Source organism: Thalassophryne amazonica, chromosome 1, assembly GCF_902500255.1.
Source record: "Thalassophryne amazonica chromosome 1, fThaAma1.1, whole genome shotgun sequence".
Classification (NCBI taxonomy): Eukaryota; Metazoa; Chordata; class Actinopteri; order Batrachoidiformes; family Batrachoididae; genus Thalassophryne; species Thalassophryne amazonica.
This window is the reverse complement of record NC_047103.1, coordinates 123913654-123933945: the sequence shown is the minus strand read 5'-3', so window position 1 is coordinate 123933945 and position 20292 is coordinate 123913654. Positions and strand designations below refer to the sequence as shown.

The following is a 20292-nucleotide window of genomic DNA, read 5'->3' as shown; positions in this document are numbered from 1 at the left end:
TTTAGACTACAAAATCCTAATTAACATGAATTCACTCAGAGAAGTTTAATTATTCATTGATTATAAGTTGATTCTAAAAGGGCGTTGCTTAACAAAAGAAAACCCCTTCCATTTCATGCTGTCACAATGGCACCACATGGAAGAAAAATGTTACAAGGCCTGAGAAAGAAAATAACTTCTTACACAAGAAAGGTGAAGAGTACAAGAAGATCAGCACACCTTTACTTATCAGTCAGAATACTGCAGCAAAAGTGATACAACAATTTAACAAAGATGGAACTGCAACATTCTCACACACATCGAGGCCGGTCCATGGACGTAAACACCTTGAAAGAAGCAACTTCTGATGAGAAGGTGGCAGTAATTAAACCATTACTTAAAAAGCCATCACTTGACCCAGCTATCTTAGCTAATTATAGGCCAATCTCCAACCTTCCTTTTCTCTCAAAAATTCTTGAAAGGGTAGTTGTAAAACAGCTAACTGATCATCTGCAGAGGAATGGTCTATTTGAAGAGTTTCAGTCAGGGTTTAGAATTCATCATAGTACAGAAACAGCATTAGTGAAGGTTACAAATGATCTTCTTATGGCCTCAGACAGTGGACTCATCTCTGTGCTTGTTCTGTTAGACCTCAGTGCTGCTTTTGATACTGTTGACCATAAAATTTTATTAGAGAGATTAGAGCATGCCATAGGTATTAAAGGCACTGCGCTGCGGTGGTTTGAATCATATTTATCTAATAGATTACAATTTGTTCATGTAAATGGGGAATCTTCTTCACAGACTAAGGTTAATTATGGAGTTCCACAAGGTTCTGTGCTAGGACCAATTTTATTCACTTTATACATGCTTCCCTTAGGCAGTATTATTAGACAGCATTGCTTAAATGTTCATTGTTACGCAAATGATACCCAGCTTTATCTATCCATGAAGCCAGAGGACACACACCAATTAGCTAAACTGCAGGATTGTCTTACAGACATAAAGACATGGATGACCTCTAATTTCCTGCTTTTAAACTCAGATAAAACTGAAGTTATTGTACTTGGCCCCACAAATCTTAGAAACATGGTGTCTAACCGGATCCTTACTCTGGATGGCATTACCCTGACCTCTAGTAATACTGTGAGAAATCTTGGAGTCATTTTTGATCAGGATATGTCATTCAAAGCGCATATTAAACAAATATGTAGGACTGCTTTTTTGCATTTGCGCAATATCTCTAAAATTAGAAAGGTCTTGTCTCAGAGTGATGCTGAAAAACTAATTCATGCATTTATTTCCTCTAGGCTGGACTATTGTAATTCATTATTATCAGGTTGTCCTAAAAGTTCCCTGAAAAGCCTTCAGTTAATTCAAAATGCTGCAGCTACTGCAGAGTACTGACAGGGACTAGAAGGAGAGAGCATATCTCACTCATATTGGCCTCTCTTCATTGGCTTCCTGTTAATTCTAGAATAGAATTTAAAATTCTTCTTCTTACTTATAAGGTTTTGAATAATCAGGTCCCATCTTATCTTGGGGACCTCTTAATACCATATCACCCCAATAGAGCGCTTCGCTCTCAGACTGCAGGCTTACTTGTAGTTCCTAGGGTTTGTAAGAGTAGAATGGGAGGCAGAGCCTTCAGCTTTCAGGCTCCTCTCCTCTGGAACCAGCTCCCAATTCGGATCAGGGAGACAGACACCCTCTCTACTTTTAAGATTAGGCTTAAAACTTTCCTTTTTGCTAAAGCTTATAGTTAGGGCTGGATCAGGTGACCCTGAACCATCCCTTAGTTATGCTGCTATAGACTTAGACTGCTGGGGGGTTCCCATGATGCACTGAGTGTTTCTTTCTCTTTTTGCTCTGTATGCACCACTCTGCATTTAATCATTAGTGATTGATCTCTGCTCCCCTCCACAGCATGTCTTTTTCCTGGTTCTCTCCCCTCAGCCCCAACCAGTCCCAGCAGAAGACTGCCCCTCCCTGAGCCTGGTTCTGCTGGAGGTTTCTTCCTGTTAAAAGGGAGTTTTTCCTTCCCACTGTCGCCAAGTGCTTGGTCACAGGGGGTCGTTTTGACCGTTGGGGTTTTTCCGTAATTATTGTATGGCTTTGCCTTACAATATAAAGTGCCTTGGGGCAACTGTTTGTTGTGATTTGGCGCTATATAAATAAAATTGATTTGATTTGATTTACAAACTGAAATTGACCTTTGTCACCATTTTTGCTGTTTTTACCCCATAACTCCTGAGCTATGATCAGACAAATAATATAGTGTAGTTTTCAATTTGATTGGAGTATTTTTAATTTTGAGCCCTGTGTAGTTCCTCAATTGACCCCTACCTGGCCGCCTATTGAAAATTCAAGTGTCTAGTCAGTTTTTTCAAAAGAGTAATGTCTAAGGAGTATTTGTGCTGAATTTGATGCTTGTATCACTATTTGCAGGATTTTGCTGTAAATATTCTCTTAGCTGCTGCACTATGTGGGGTTGTGCATGACTGCTGCTGGTGTCTGGGAGCTGCATTTCATTGATAGTATCATGAATTCACAGATGTACTGTTCTATATTGACAGAGAAGATTCTACCATCACTCTGTGCCCTTGGTCGACATGTACTTTTCCAACATGACAGTGATCCAAAACACACATCTAACACCTATTGGGAATTCTGACGAGACAAGTTCAGCGTCACTCTCCATCCAACATCCAGGCTCTAATAGAGATCGTTCTTGAATAATGGAAAAAAGATAGATGTTGAAATATGTCACCAACTTGTTCGTTCCATGCCAAGAAGACTTGGTGCTGTCCTTAAAAATCATGGAGGTCAAACAAAATACTAGATGTAGTAGTTTTTGTTGTGGGGTGTATTCATTTTTCAAACTAATTTGGGTAAAACTGAAGATTTTGTCATCTAAGTTGCACTGAGCAAAAATACAAATGCAACACATATTTTGTTCTCATTTTTTCATGAGCTGAACTCAAAGATTTAAAACATTTTGTACATACACAAATGAAATTTGTGTTCGTGAGCACTTCTTTGCCAAGATAATCCATCCCACCACACAGGTGTGGCACATCAAGATGCCAGTTAGACAGCAGGATTATTGCAGACTTGTGCCTCAGGCTGGCCACAATAAGTTGTATATTCTAAACTTACTTTCATGTTATGAGTTAAACAAATGTTCTATAAACATAGTATATATGTAAAAAAAAAATTGGAAATTGTTCATGTGTTCATTGAGATATTGATTGAGATCTTACTTTTCAAAGGGGTGTACTCCTTTATCCTGAGTACTGTACTTATCAACCTTATCAAAAGACATCTCGGTTTCAACATCCCAGCAGCAGGATCAGCTGCATATGACTGCTCATGGTAACCACTTCCATGTGACAATACAACAGCGTAATCTGTCAAGACTGTGCCACTAGTGAACATGATTGCAATGAGATGAGGTGTACAGTTTGAGGAACTGCAGAGGTTTGATTGATCTGTAAGCAGGTCGAGGATTACTGGACCACAGATGGTGTATCGTCTGCTTCCCTTCTTGTCTACCCTCAATGCCAGGAGACACTGTTTCCTCAGTTTGTTATATCGACCACGACTTCCACCATGCTGTGCATTACAACTCCTGATAATCAGCATGCAGTCCGAGATGAAACACATCTTCCTGTAAAGACTAGTGACTCTAATCCAACCCAACTTCCAAGGTCTTATCATGAAAGAACTCCCACATTCCATTCAGCTCACCAGCTGTGTCCATGTTTTGAAGTCCAAAATTCAGATTGCATGTTAACTCCCACAAAACTGTCTGATCTTAAGTCAAACAGCAGTCTGCAGGACTTCAGTTGGATCCTTAAGGAAGCTGCAGTAAGTCTACGTTCACGAACCCTGCACATCCATCAACCCCACATTTCTGTAGCCACAATTATTGATCTGCTTTGCTATACCACTAGTATTAGAAACCTGTCCAGTGGTACCAGTCTTGATGCTAAGATCCAGCAACTTGTAGCCTCTAATTTTTAACAAAGGAGCAATGAGCTATTTTTATGGAGCCATTATTGTAGCAAAAATATTTGCAAATGTGTATTTTGATCTGTGTGTGTAAACAGATCCACAAATGTATATAGCAATCTGTGTGTGCGCAAAAGTATTTGCACATGCATATTTTGATCTGTGTGTGTGAACGGATCCACAAATGCGTATAGCAATCTATGTGTGCATATTTTGATCTGTGTGTGTAAACGGATCCACAAATGCGTAAAAAAAAAAATCTGTGCATGTGTATCCGTGTGTCTGTGAAAATCAGGCCACTCAATTGGATGTGTTCTTACACATGACTTTTGCTACAGTTCTGCCGCGTTTGATCTGTAAATGCGTGCAGCGGTGTGTGTGTGTGTGTGTGTGTGTGTGTGTGTGTGTGTGTCTGTGTCTGTGCCTCCACCAGAGGGCGCAAGCACCAATGACATCGCTCATCGCTGGTGAGCAAAAGCTCACTTGATCTTGATTTCCATTATGAATACTGACCGTGAAAGTGGGGCTTCACGATCCTTCTGACTTTTTTGGGTTTTAAGCAGGAGGTGTCCGAAAAGTTACAACAGGGACAACTGGCTTGTGGCGACCAAGCATTCATAGAGATGTCACTTTCACTGTCAACTCCTCATGAAGCAGAATTCACCAAGTGTTGGATTGTTCACCCACTAATAGGAAACGTGAAAGAGTCTAACGCGTGCGCGCAAGTTGAGGAGTGACGCAAAGCCCCATGGTACAATGAAAGTGGGAGGCACCCAGTCATAATCCCACAGTACATATGTACATGTGACTTCTTAGTTTTTTTTATTATTAATGAATTTGCAAAAAAAAAAAAACCTTTTTATTGTCATGTGTTGTGAGTAGAATTTTGAGGGGAAAAAATGAATTTACTAAATATTGGAATAAGGCTGTAACATGAAATTTGGAAAAAGTGAAGGGCTGTGAATACTTTCCAGGTGCACTGTATGGAAAAATGCAAATAAAACAAAAAATAGGGTGTTGCCCGTGGGAATCCATGGGCTCCATATTGGGTAGTTATAAAATAAATAGCTGACAATTTTCAAGGGCGGTAATAAATTAAGAAAATGTTGTGTAATGAGTTGAAATGGTGTGCGAGTCCAGAATGTTTTTATGAACTTAGACCTCAACAATGTTTAGAAGAGGAACTCAACTCCTTTATTTTCTGTTAATTATGTAATTTTTGGCCTACATCATGGCCAAGACGGGCAGCTAATTTCTCAGCTCCAACTGACCCATTAAAATACCCGATTTAACTGCAGTCATGAGTTCCACTCAAAAAAACAATGCAAAAAGACACAAGAGGAGGGAAAAATGAAGACTGTAAAGTGGGCCTCAAACAGCTGAAGCTATGCCAATGAAAACCACTGGGGAGTATAACGCTGAGCCAGAGATGCTATCGGAGCTTCGCAAATTCCCAACAGGAAAATAGACTGTTTTGGTGACTTAAAGAATTCTCTTTCAAGGTTGGAATCCACTATGGATGATTTAAAACAATGAACCGAGCGGTTGATAAGAAACTGGGTGAAATGGAGAAAGGAGTGGGTGCTCTCGAGGACAGATGCACACAGCATGAGAAGGTACTGAGCTGCCTGCTAAAAGGGGAAGCTAACCTTGCTTTTAAATGTGATAACATGGAAAACAGACTCCATCGTAACAACATAAGACTACGGTATACCAGAATGGGCTGAGAAAGATGATATGTTGAAGTTTGTAACTGACTTTTTGTACAACTCACTGGAGTTACAAGGAATGGATATTAAACTGGAAAGAGCACACAGATCCCTGGAACCAAAGCCAAAAGATACAGCCATGGCCTTGCAGTCAATCATAGTTCTGGATTTTAAAGTGAAATAGGCAGTGCTGCAGTAGGCATGGAAGCAATGAAACACTGAGTTCTGGGACATAAGGTCTACTTTGACCAAGATTACTCCGCTGAGGTGCAGAGGAAGAGGAAAAAGGTTTGCGAGGTAATAAAAAAGCTGAAAGAAAAGAACGTCACAGCCCAGTCACCCTACACGGCCCAGCTGAGACTTTTTTTGTGCACGGGCATCAAGTAATTCCCCTCTCTACTGGAGGCACAGTCAGTTCTGAGAGAGTTGGGTGTGGAGGCAGTGATGGAGGAGCAGGACGTACTGCAGAGGGAGCTGGTTCGAGACGGGTGACAACTCGGAGCGAGCGGAGAAAGAGCCAGAAATAGTCAGAAATAAGGTCCTTAATCTGTGGAGACAACAAAGATTGAAGGCTCACTGGTTGTGAGTAAAGAAGGCAAGACTACAATAGGGGTAAAAATGGACATTTACAGGGACTGAAAGTAACAATTTGATATCTCATTTATCAGGTAATTGAAAGGGACAGATTTGTTTTCGGCTAATTTTTTATCACTTTATAATATTTTGTGGACAGAGGTCTTTGCGGGGGTGAGGGGAAAAAATTCTATTTATTTTGATAAGCACTCTGCTTTTAATGCGACGTGATTACAAGCCGGGGATTTCCTGGATGATCTTCGCTACTGTGCTTAGTGCAATAAGCCCAGAGAGCTACGGCTCTCTGCTCAAGAGTCACCGGGAGTGGGAAGCCCTTTTAGTTATGGTTTATTTGTTCTGTTTTCAATGGCTACCTTCTGAATTTTTGGAAGTCTATGTAGAGTTTTTATGGTGTGGTTTCTTGTTTGTTCTTAAGGTTCAGCGGCTCTTAGCAAAAGATAATGTTGGTCTTCTTGCTGTTGGTATAAACACCAGCTATGTACAGTATAAATGTTATTAGCTACAACATAAATGGGGTCAACCATCCTATAAAAAGGAAAAAAATTATGTCACAGTTGAAGAGGCTGAATTACTCAATTGCTTAACTTCAGGAGACCCACCTCAATGACAAGGAACACAGGAAACATAAGAGGGACTGGGTCGGCCAAGTATTTAGTTCTGCTTGTGAAAAGGGTAGCAAAAGAGGGGTGGCTATTCTATGCCACAATACTTTGTGGCTTATTGTTGATAGAACATATGAAGATAAAAATGGCTGTCATATTATGGTTATGGGAAGAATTGGGGAAATCAGGATAACAATTTTAAATTTATACATGCCAAATGATGACACAGGATTCTTTAAAGAAATTTCAACAATTTTAACTAAGCATGGGGAGGGATTCTTGATAGTAGGGGGGATTTTAACTGTGTACTGAATCAGAAATTTGTCAAACCACCATTTGAGCAGGGACATACATTGAGGAAAACAAATGTTTTGCGCAATATGGTGGAAGAGTTAGGTTAAGTAGATGTATGATGGCAAAAACACCCAAAGGAGAGAGACAATACTTATTTTTCAAAGGTCCATAATAGCTGCTCTCGGATTTGTTTTGTGTATTGAAAAAGGATGCCTATACTGTTGTGGATTGTCATGTGGATCTCATAACAATATCAGACCATACCCCAATTGTGATGTTAATAAGGTTAGAGAATGATAAACGAATTACACCCTGGAGGTTGAATGTATCACTCTTGAATGATCCGGAAGTAGTTCCGAATATAAAGAAGAAATGGAGGGGCTATATGGAACATAATGACAATGGAGAATTTTCAGTTTCCACTTTATGGGAAGCTGCGATAGTGGTGTTAAGGGGAAAACTGAATGCACTTTCATCTAAAATAAGGAAAGGCAGAGATAAAGAATGAAAAAGACTACAAAACTGTATAGTTAATTTAGAGAAAGAGCATATAAAGACAACTAATGAAAATATTTTGAAATCTCTAACCGTAAACAGACGGGCACTTAATGACTTATTGACAAATAAAGCTGAGGGGGCCTTGCGTTTTGCCAATCAAAGATATCTAGAAATAGGGCTAGTAGGCTACTTGACGTTTCAGTTACGCAAAGCGCAAGCAAACCACACAGTGGCTAAGATAGTAAACCCATCTTCAAGAAAAATAGTATCACACCCTAAAGACATAGCCGAGGCATTTTCAGTTTACTGTGAGGCACTATATGATTCACCAGAAATAGACAAAGCAGAGAAAATTGAAAACCTACTTACTAGGGGAGCTACAACCACGACCTTTGTACCCCCCCTACGCCCAGGACTAACCTAAACCAAATGTTTTAGGTTCCTTAAGGCGGGCTTACACTGTGCGAGTTTTGGCCCTTTTTCAGACAATTTTTCACTCGTGCGAGAATTTTTTGGATCGTGCCGAGTTTCAGCTTAATCATGTGTCCTGCATCGTGCAGTCTGCATGGAATAACGAGCTGCGTTTAACATCTCACGACCACCTCCTCCCGATCAGGAATCGTATGGTCGGATGAAACTCAAACCTGTTTGATATTTTGGTCGGCCATCGTGGCTCGTGAGGGTTCCGCGCTGTTGAAGCAGTGCTACAAGCGTCTACGCACTGATTACCTCGCGCGCTGTCCATGAGCAAACACCAGAGAGAGCAAACAGTGATCTCATGTAAAGTCTCTTGTCTTTTTTTTTTTTATTGCGTTCCCTCGCAGTAACCTAATATCATATTAAAGGTCATGCCTATCAGCGCGCACAGTGAGTGGAATCAGGTGGGGGAGACTGAACGTATATGCGTGCACGCACACACACACACAGCAGACATCAACAGGATTTATGACAGATGGAGAAAGTTGCTACACCTTGCAAAGCGGTATGACTCCGTATGAAATATAGTTTATTTATATAACAGTGTAAGTAGAAACACCTGTTATGTATGTTTTCTTTTTTACCGTCCTCTCATGAATCATGTTGCTGTGTGCGCGCGCGCATATACGTTCAGTCTCCCCCACCTGATTTCACTCACTGTGCGCGTTGATAGGCATGAAATAATTTTTTTTAAAGAAAAAAAAAGCTTCCGATGTGTGGTTTTTGAACGTACAATGTGTGCAGTCAGATCACATCAGAGCATCGGGCCATGAATTGTGCGCTCTGAACTTTTAACCCCTGTGGTTTTGTCGCACATTTTGAGCTGGAGCCAAGTACAACGATTGACAATATTGTACAGTGTATGCCCAGGCTTAGATGACCTTAAAACACAATCAGGATGTTCCCAAAAATAAAAACTGGCCTTTTTTTTTACTAGAACACCTTTACACAACATATAAACAACTTAAATATCACAGAGATTCAATGGGAAGACCATTGCAGGTCACAGCAAACTCATTTGTGCCTAAACTAAATTCATTCATGGGTTTAAGATTCAAAATGGCATCTAAAATGGCCAGCAATAGACCCTTATCATTAAAATACATAGTAGGAACAAACAATAGACTTATTAATGACAGAAATCATTGGTGTTTTAGTGGAAAAAAAAATAAAAAATTTTGGTGGCCATCTCGGACGCCATCTTGGATAACTGGCTTGAGGCCAGTTTTTATTTTTGGGAACAGTGAACTGTCCAAAAAATGCCCTCGGACCCCAGAGTGTTGATCCTCGGGGGGCTGCAAAAGTAGTGGTCGTAGCTCCCCTAGTAACTGGGAAAAATTAAGTTATCGAAACGGACAGATAATGAAGCCAAAGCCATGAGAGATCCAATTATAAAGAGGAAAACAGAGGATAATGTTGGGAAAGTGTAGTGACACGGACCCACAACAGGGGGCGTAAATGAACAGACAATGGATAAGCCAAAATATAACAATTTTAATGTTGCGAATTGTGCACAATGGAATACAGACAAATGCAGTTTGAGAATGACAGTCAATTATACGAAAGTGACGTGTGGGCAGGCTCGAGGATAGAAGACGTCTGTCCAGAGAAGAGCCAGGTCCCCACACGACTTCCACCACTAATGGATCTGAAGAACACCGGAGGCGCCAAGTCCTGGTTCCCCAGGTGGCCACCGTCTCCAGCTTGTCAGACCTGGTATTGCTGGCAGGAAGCAGAGACAGTTAATGGTGGGTGTGTGGATACCCACCCAGTAATCCTCAGACACTGATACAGTTCCTCCCGGAGGGAGCACCTCCATCTCCGAAGTAGGTACACACTAGCAGCTCCTATTAATCACTTATCTGGATGGAGTGAGAGGCGAAGACGTCGCTTCTCTCACTGACCGCCAACCCAGCAGAAAGTGCACCACAGGACAATGGCTGCAAACAGATCAGACGTAAGTCACAGTTCAAATACTGCAAACCTAAGCAGTAGATGATATCTCGGCAGCGGGGTGGAGTTGCTGCCCGGCTTTTATGGTGCTGTGGTGATGATGAGTGACAGCTGTCACTCCCGGTTGCTCCGGCGCCCTCTCGTGCCTGAAGCCCGCACTTCAGGCAGGGCACCCTCTGGTGGTGGGCCAGCAGTACCTCCTCTTCAGCGGCCCACACAACAGATAAAATAAAAAAATAATAAGTCACCGGGCATGGATGGTTATCCATGGGAATTTTATAAGCAAATTCTGGATGAAGTTATGCCCTTTTTACAAAGGGTATATAATTATGCCTTAGCTAAAAAAAAAAAAAAAGACCCACCAAAATCTTGGTCTCAGGCAATAATATCAGTAATCCCCAAGGAGGGAAAGGATCCCTCAATCTGTTCCTCATACAGACCAACCAGTCTGTTGTGCTGTGATGTAAAAATTCTAACAGTACTGGCTAAAAGAATTCAAAATTGCATAAACAGTGTAATTAAGTCTGATTAAACAGGGTTTATACCTGGTTGCTTGGGAATAAACAACATAAGACGAACACTAAACATTATGTCTGCAGCAAAACAGAAACAGGAATCATCAATGCTTCTCAGCTTAGATGCTGAGAAAGTGTTTGATAGGGTTGAATGGTTGTATTTGGAAAATACACTGGGGAAAATGGGAATTCATGTGGATTTTTTTAATTGGATTAGAGTGTTGTACACAGAACCCACATCAAAAGTACAAGTAAACAGACATTATTCTGAACCTATCCGACTGAAAAGAATAACTAGGCAGGGGTGTCCACTTTCTCCTTTCTTATTCGCTATAAGCATAGAACCACTGGCTGAAGTTATTTGAGATAATCACAGCATACAAGGAGTATCAGTGGGTTGAGTAGATTACAAGATCTCACTCTATGCTGATGATGTGATACTGTATATTACCAACCCGTGGACTTCTGTTCCCGCACTTATGGATTGCCTGGGAGACTTTGGAAAAGTATCAAGCTATAAAATGAGACCAAGTCACAAGCAATGATGTTGGTGGGGGACAGGCCAGTAGAATTGGATAAAGTTGCTTTGTTTAATTGGCCCACCCAAGGATTTAAGTATTTAGGCATAATGGTTACACCACAAACCTCACAATTGTATATCAAAAACTATGGCAGATTGTTTTTGACAATAAAATCTGATTTGGTTTGCTGGGAAACTCTTCCCTTATCCCTAATCGGGAGAATAGAGACAGTTAGGATGAATCTCCTTCCTCGGACATCTGTTTCAGGCCCTCCCTATTTAGATTCCATCCTCTACTTTTAAGATGTTAGACAAAGTGATCTCTTCATTTGTGTGGCAGGGGAAAAAGCCTAGAGTTTGGCTGAAATTATTATGTAGTCCAAAAACAAAACAAAAAAAAAAAGGGGGGGGGGGGGGGGGTCTAGGTCTGCTTAACTTGAAATTATATTATTGCGCAGCACAGATGCGTGGGTTAGTAGAATGGGTATCTCAGGATTAGGACACAAATGGGATAAACCTAGAAAAGCATGCTTCCCAAATCATCTCATTAGAGACCGCACCTTTTTTTTTTAGAACAAAAGAAATGGAGAGATTTTAAAATAAAAAATGAGTGGACTATGTATACACGAGTTTGGACACAGGTGAGGAAGAAAATTGGTGCAACTTTAACAACTTTACGGGTACTTAAAATTACTAAGATTGATGATTTTTTACCTAATAAAATTGATTCAGGATTGGCCTGGGCAGAAACAGGTTTAATAACTATACATCAAATGTTTGATGGAGGGATATTAAAATCTTTTCAACAGTTGTAGGTCAAATTTGGTTTAGGCTCTGTCGATTTTTCTTTTTTTTTTTCTTTTTCTTCAATATTTACAATTGCGAGACTATATACTGTCATGTGCAGAATGGGGCTCTGAAACAACTGCCTACACCAATCGAACACTTATTGATTAAGGCGATTGAAGAAAAAAGTAAGGTTAAAATAATATTGAGCATGTATAAACACCTGCAGTCTCACCTGTCTGATAATTCACTGGACTTGAAGGGGAAGTGGAAGTTAGAGGCAAATATGATTATTGAGGATGAAGAATGGGAAGAGGCACGTGATAAAGGCCAACATGGAAGGAGTTTAGTTGGAAAGTTAAGATTCTTTAGGACACCATCCATTATTTTTAATAATGATAATACTAAAACTAATCTGTGTTGGAGGGATTGCAAAAACTTGGTGATCATTTGCATATTTTTTGGGACTGTCCTGCCTTGAAATCATACTGGCAAGGGATCCAAGGAGAGATTCGAGCCATACTAAATTTTAACTTACCGCTTGATCTAAAATATTATATTATAGGTCTGACTCCAAAGCGTGGTTTGAGAAAAGGGGAAGTTCAATTACTTCGCATTAGTTTATTGGTGGCAAAGAAAATTATAATGAGATCTTGGTTAAAAGCACTACCTCCCACTCTTCTTCAATGATGTGAGGGATTAAAAAATGGATATCTGATGGAAACAATTACTGCAAAGCTTCATTTGAAAATGGACTTGTTTTTGGTCTGGTGGACTCCTGTCATTGCTTACTTTGGTTGGACATAATTATATTTACTCATTGTTTTTCCTCTGAAGTATGAGTATTTCATTTTTATGATATACCAATTATAGATAGTGTAAAATATATTGTAGGATGTACCCCTATTATTTTCAGTGGGATGGAATACCGTTTTTGAATTTGCTCGGTCGCTCGGTTCTCTTTGTTCTATTCATTTTATTTGTCCTTATTTTACTATGCTGTAACTGATTATGGAGAAGATCTTTTTGAACAAACAGTGTTAAAAAAATGAAATTTTTTAATGTTAATTAACTTAATGTTAATGTTAATGTATTTATAAATTGTTTAGGTTCTTGTTGTTATTATTATTTTATTTTTACTTTTATTTTGTCATTTGATTTTTAAATGGACTACAATGAAAATAAATGTTTTTACTTTCTTGTGTCATCCATGTATTTTTAACATATTTACAATTATATTATGTACTTATATTGAACTTACTAAATAAAAATCACACACGCACTCATGCTTTTAATATAAACATGATTTACCATCCCCTGCTGGAATGGTGTATTAGTCCAGATTGTAATTAGCAATGTCAGCTAATATCTGTGGTTTCTCCAAAAATGTTAGTCCTTATCAACATTACATTTTGGCACAATTCATCCTTGCCCCAAAATGCATAAGCATACCAAACAGCAAATGTCAGCTCTCCCTGGTTTCTGCATGATCAAAACCATACACACACAGAGAGAGGCCAATTGGCTATTATAATATATATACATAGTGATTCTTACATTTTGATGATTTTTGTATCATTGCAGACGGTATGAATATGGACCAAAAATATTCCATGTTTTATGATGTCAGCTTCTTTTTATCTGTTAATACATTGTACATCTATTCCTCCATTTAAGGCCTGCAACAGATTCCAAAACAAAGTTTGGACACAAAAGCACTTACCACTTTGTAATGTTGCCAATCCTTCTGACAATGCTTAAACAATGTATTGGCCTTGAGGAAAATGTTGGCTTCTTGTTTGCTTAGTAAAGCTTTAAGTGGCATGAATGTACCTCCATATTGTAGCACTTTACAAAGGTTTCCCAAAAGTAATCCCTTGCCCATGTGGTTATAGCAGCTATTGATGAATGGCTGTTCTTGATGCAGTGCTGTCTGAGGGATTGGAGATCATGGGTGTTCATCTTAGACTTGTACCCTTTCCCTTTATGAACTGAAATTTCTTCAGATTCTTTGCATCAATGAATGATATTATGCACTATGGAGGAACAAATAAACAAATCTCTTCCTATCTTAATTTGAGGAACAAATTGTAGATCCTCTGTTCAATTTTCTGCTCAAAAGACTCATTATTACCTCGAGCCACCTCTGATCACAAGGCAAGGGCACAGGAATCCATCATTATTTTAAAACATTTCAGTAATTTTCTCAAGCATTTATTGACACACATGTATATCTACACATTTGTTTTGACATTACCCCCCTCTCCCCCAAAAAAGAGGGAAAAAGCCACCTCACTGTTCTGCACAAATAACTTTTTGTCTAATGTTTGACATATGATGTCTGAATGTTTAGATCTACTGTTTGCTATTTCAGATGGACTGAAAACTGTTGCCATATGTATAATATACAAGACATATGCATAGCAAACAACACAGCAAGAAGCAAACAAACATAAGACTAGTACTAATTAATGTTAGCCCCTCTCATTACATACATTAAAATCTAGATTACACATATAATACCTCGGGGTGGTAATCTCTTGACGCCTCATAATTCCATTCAGTTATGATACAGATGGCTATAATTCCTATATAAAAAAGATGCATCAAGATGCATCAAAAATAGTTTCATAATTAATTTCTTTTTTCCCCACTCCGTGTCTACTTTGTCATTTTTAAAGCAAAGTATTTGTAGTGATCCATAATGATTGTTTTTCAATACATTCTTTAACAGCTCAGCCACATTTGCACTTGTATGGCTCATTCACCATTCTAAAACGCAGGGGGCTGTTGTTCCCCAGCTAAAACTGCAGGTGCAACGGTACGTTGACACATGCATGAATCTGATCTGCGCACTGGCACGCAATCTGGTGTGCCAGAGAGTAAACTCATTGTAACCTGTTGTAAACTGTGTGCGAGCTGTACGCAGCTGCATGCAAGTGCGTAAAGGAAATTTTGAAATGTTCAGAATCAAACTTTGTGAACTACATGTGAACATTGCGCGATCTATTCAAAAACACTGTCACTGTGAGTCATTGCGTCTCACTGCCACAGCGCAGCTCATCTGAACGATTATGACAAGATGTTAAATCTATAATAAATTTACAGATACTCATAAGAAGGAATGAAAATGCAACTGTTTTACCAAACTATTACAATATAAATATAATTACCTTTGAGACTATTCCAAATGCCTTCTCCACGTAATGAAGCACACAAGAAAAGCTGCAGCTGTAGAAAACTCATATAATTCGGGGAGTGATTAGAGGTGGTTTCATCAGCCAAGTTCTGAGAGAAAAAGATTATTCCGCTATGAAATAATTATTTTATATAACGTAACATCCAGCGCCATAAAGTGCAGCATCCAGCGGGACAAAGCAGGTCCCATTGACATGACGAATTGTGCGGCAGTGTGGGGATTAAATGCGTGCCAAGTGTCAAGGTGCCTTAAGGGTTGGCTCATATACCTGTCTCCACTTCAGACTATAACCACTCCAGCCAATTAAAAACTACAACATTCATGTGTGTCTCATAGCATTGCACGTACACATGGTCAGTAGTCCCCTATGTACTTGTGTCAGAATACTTAAATCAGAAAAGCACATTGTGATAATGGTAAAAGTTCGACGCACTGCTTATTTGGTGACATTATTAAACTGGAGAAAACATGGTAAGCGTCATCCATTCTCAACTTGTGCATGTGTTGCATTGAGGTGGATCTCCCATCCCCTTCTGCCTCCTGGCTGGAGCACCTCACGACTTCCTCAGTGGGTGTCCGCCATGTGTGACATCATGTTAAGGTGCCTTGACACTTGCACGCATTTTGGTTCTGCACTTCCAACTTGCCGTGACAATGCCACCCGCTGTGTTCTGAGCTGGATGCCAGGATTTGTGCCGCTGGACGCTGCGTATATAAAATAATTATTTTGTAGCGGATCAATCATTTTATCTGAGTTTGGCTGTTGAAAACACCTCTAATCGCTTCCGGAATCACACAGGACTGTTTCAGCTGGAACTTTTTGTTTTCTCTCTCTCGCTCTCGCACGCTTCATGAGGTGGAGAACGCATTTGGAATAGTCTAAAAAGTAATTATTTCTGTTTATATTGTAATGGCTTGGTAAAACAGTTGCATGTTCATTCCTTCTTATGAGAAGCTGTAAAAATATGTTTGATTTAACATCTTGTTATAATCATTCAGAGGAGCTGTGCTGTGATGCGGTGTGCTGACGCAATTATTCGCACTCACACTGTTTTTTAATTGTTTGCGCAATGTTCACATGAAGTTCACATAATTAATATGTGACAGATTTTGAACATTTCAAAATGTTCTTTGCGCACTTGCATGAAGCTGCGCACAGTTTACAATGTTTACAACAGTTTACAATGGGTTTACGCTCCTGCACAGCAGATACCACACAGATACACAGCATACCAGTGCATGGATCAAATTTGTGCAAGTATCAAGGCACCTTTAGTCAGCAACAAGCAGAGGTGACTGCATAAAATAAACTGCGCCCACCCCCACATCATCGTGTGATATGCATTGACTTGATGTGCCAGTGAATGATGGAAACCAGTTCAGTTTTTTTTTTTTGCAAGCGCTCATGCAGTAGTCCACTCAAAGTTTCCGCCTTTGGAAGGTGACATATCACCTATATAAAGATCCGCCACTAGTATCTCTGCCCATTTTTTGCTCAAAGATTTCTTGGATACTGGTTTTGTATCAAATCATGATTACAATCATCTGTTTGAAAGAACACCATTATTTATTTATTTATTTTTAACTGTCATTACTAGCCCTAAATTGAGTCCACATACACTTTTTTGGAATTAGTTGCAGGCCTGAAAGGCAGGAATGAGTGTATAGTAACAAATGAATTTATGTTGACCACAGAAAATATGAAATATCTTGGGTTATTCTGTCTGCAGTGAAATAGACATCAAAGTAAATGAAAGAATCACTGCAGGGTTGTTGTTTTTTTTTTGTTGTTTTTTTTCACTTTCCATACCATCCCAACTTTTTCTGGTTTGGGGTTGTATAAACAATGAAAGGGAAAAGTTTTGAAAGTGGGTGGATTGTCATGACCAACCCAAGTTTCGTCTGTGTTATTACAATATGACACTGATCTGCTATTATCTCAGGCTGGGTGGTGGTGGAGGTTTGAGGGAGGGTCTGTCCAGACTGTCTGTCTGCCAGAGCCTCATCCTGTCATTAAGGCTGTGCCTTAACAGCAGCTTTCATCATGTGAGGCAGCCCCCCCACCCTTCACACCACACACACACACACACTGATGAACACGTTCAGCCACAGGGGAACAATGAGTCGGCACAACGTGGGAAGCATGAGTCAGCATGCTCACCTTCTGTGAAGCCCACAGCAGCTTTGTGTCTTTCGAGAGCCTAAAAAAAGATTTGAAATAAGTGTTCTAATTTTAAGTTTCTAAAAATGTCTTACACCCAGTTATTAGTGGTCATTTTTTTATTCATCCACTGGTTTCTGTGTACTACTTGTCCAGTCTGGGATTCATACACAAGCTTTTTCCTGCTATAATCTACTCAAGACATATTCTCAATACAAATTCACTTAGTAATAAAATGCGCAAAAGCTTTACAGTTGGCTTTGCCAGACACACAGATTCAAAGGCTTTTGACAGCAAATCAAAGGCACAAAATTAAAACCAGAGTTGATGCATCTGTAATAGTTTCAGCTCAGTACAGAGTGTGAGTGCACAGTATGCGGGTGAGGTTGCATGCTGTCACGGCAGCAGTGCTTTTCAGTTGGAGGTTTCTTGTTCTACCACTAGATGCTGTGCGTACGCATGGTCGGAGGTGTGCATATATTTACATACGTTCCTAAGTATAAGCTTGGAAATTCCACACTTCATGTAGAAGTGTTTGTACACACGAGTTCCACCACAAATCTGTGTGTATGAATGGTTGATAAGTGAGGGTCTGGGAGCTGTGACGATGTTTCACCATGTAGAAATGGAATTGTCAAAGTAACTTTGAAAAGTTACTTTTTTTAGTTACTTTATAGTTGCTTTATACAGTTACTTTATGCAGTTACGTCATTAGCATCTGCCAAAAACTTGCAACTAATAAGTAATGTAACTAATAAGGTAACTAGTAATCTAACTTGGTTACTCTTAAGATTGAGCAATCAGCAAAGTAAGTAATCAGCAAAGTAACTAATAGTTACTTTTCTGAGTACTAAATCTTAAAAATAACAAAGTTAGATTATGATTTACTTTATTAATTACATTCAACAGCTGCCGACCATTTGTCCGCAGTTGCTAATGAAGTGACTGTATAAAGTAACTGTAAAATATAATTGTATAAAGTAACTAGTGAAGTAACTTTTCAAAGTTACTTTGACAACACTGATCAGGAATGACACCCAGCATAAAGCTTGTGCAAAATTCCATGCAGTGGGTTCATCTTTTCACTCAGGACAGAAGCACCACATTACTGATTTAGAACACAAACATTCATGTGTTAACCAGTTAATTCATGTAATGGCATGGGCAAGCCAAACACATTCTCGGTAAGCTGTTTCTTGTTGCCACTGAATAGACAAATTAGGGCTTGTTAAGACACAGCTCCTTATTGGGAGTTGACTTGTAATCACTTAGTGGACAGCAGCACCAGAGGAGGATGGCTAGGCTAAGGTAAGCAGCTAATTGTATAATCAGTCACTTTAAAAAAGTTTCTTTAATGAAGCACAATCATGCCAATGCTTATCTACACTTCTAATTAGATTTTTGTCTGTTCAGTGGCAACAACAAGCTGTTTTCTCTGAGTACGTTTAGCTTGTCCCACACCAATACATTAATTAACTGGTTAGCCAGTAATGGTGTGTGCATAGGGGCACAATGGATGACAAAACTCAGTTCAGGATTGGGTGACAGTTTTTAGTCACAGATCATCTGATTTTTCAGATCAGCAATAAAAGATGAGCTAAACATAACATTACTTTTTGAGTGACAGACCTCTTGGCTGAAGTCAGGAAAAGTAATTTTTGTTTCCCAGAGCTCACTGTACTCCCAGCCTCTTTCGTTCCACCCACATGTGCCTCAGCTTAGAATGACACAGGAGAAATGAGACATACACACTGTACTTGAAACCGTATATTTGAGCGTGTTTCTTGTCGTGCTTGGATACCAATGTGTCTTGAGGCTGCACCAGGTTGCCTCAAGCTGAGCAGCAGAAACAGCCTGATTTTAACATGTGTTCATGTGAATACACATCTGCTTTAACTTCAATTCAACATTATGTTCAGATTTACGCAATTCTAATCTTCAAATACACCTTCCAGTGCAAATTGTATTTGACACTATTTTTGTCAACTTTGCTATTAATTTGCCATTCATATGTGTGCAGAGCCGTTGGAGGTCAGTCCGTACGGGTCATGGATCAGTTACACCACTATGTTTGCAAGAAATAATTAAGTTTTTGTACCAAGTGAAAAGATAACCCCCTAAACATCTAAAATTGAGCCCAGGTTGAAAAAAGTTGAAATTCCCCTTTAAGCACTAAGCCAATATGTACTGTATCCTGAGCACTGAGTCAGCCAACATAGCCCTAAGTCTATTTCAAGCAGCATGAGCTGCAGCAGTAAATCAATGTGGTTTTACATTAAAGGGTTGTGTTTGAGTGTGTGTTTGTGGTGATTCTGGCCAGAATCATCCCATATAATTTTATTACAGCTGGCAAATCAGTTTAATGTTACAAACTCGAGCCTCTGACTGACATCAGCATGGAAATGTGGAACATTACTTCCATTTACTGGTGGTTTACTGAACTTTGAGTTGACTGTTTACTGACTAGCTGACCATTTTATTGTCTGGTTTACATTCTGATAAAATGGCCGTTAAAGTGACTCGATGACAGACGGGCTGCTCAGGCTGACTTCTTTTTCTGTGCAGGCTGATGAGCTGAAGACTGCAGTGCATTGAGCAGTAACTGTCTCTGTGTCTCCACTTGGTGGTCAGAGTGTGTCCTCGCAGCTGTGGACACTTCATACCATCAGTACCCTGCTCTCCAGATCCCAGTGCTGCACTGGGTTCCAGTGGGTTTAGTGGTGTACTGTGTCAAACTCGACTGCAGATCATTGTTCACGTGCAACTAGAAAAAAAACAAACAAACAAAGAGAAAAACAGACAACCAAAGAGAAACCAAAGTGACATTGCAGTTTTTTTCTTTTTTTTTTTTCTAGCAGCATTGTGCATGGTCCTGCCCTCCCCCCAATGTGGTTTCCATGGATTATACATACTCGGTGTGTACTGCACTCAGTGGTGGGTGGACCAGTAATGCATGCGCTTCTATGTGCATTTACCCAAACACATGAGAAG

At 39.6% G+C, this 20292-nt stretch overlaps 1 protein-coding gene across 1 annotated transcript in view; it reads left to right on the top strand.

Moving 5' to 3' along the window:
* creb3l1 (cAMP responsive element binding protein 3-like 1) overlaps positions 1-20292 on the top strand; it is a 252888-nt gene that overhangs the window by 219670 nt on the left and 12926 nt on the right.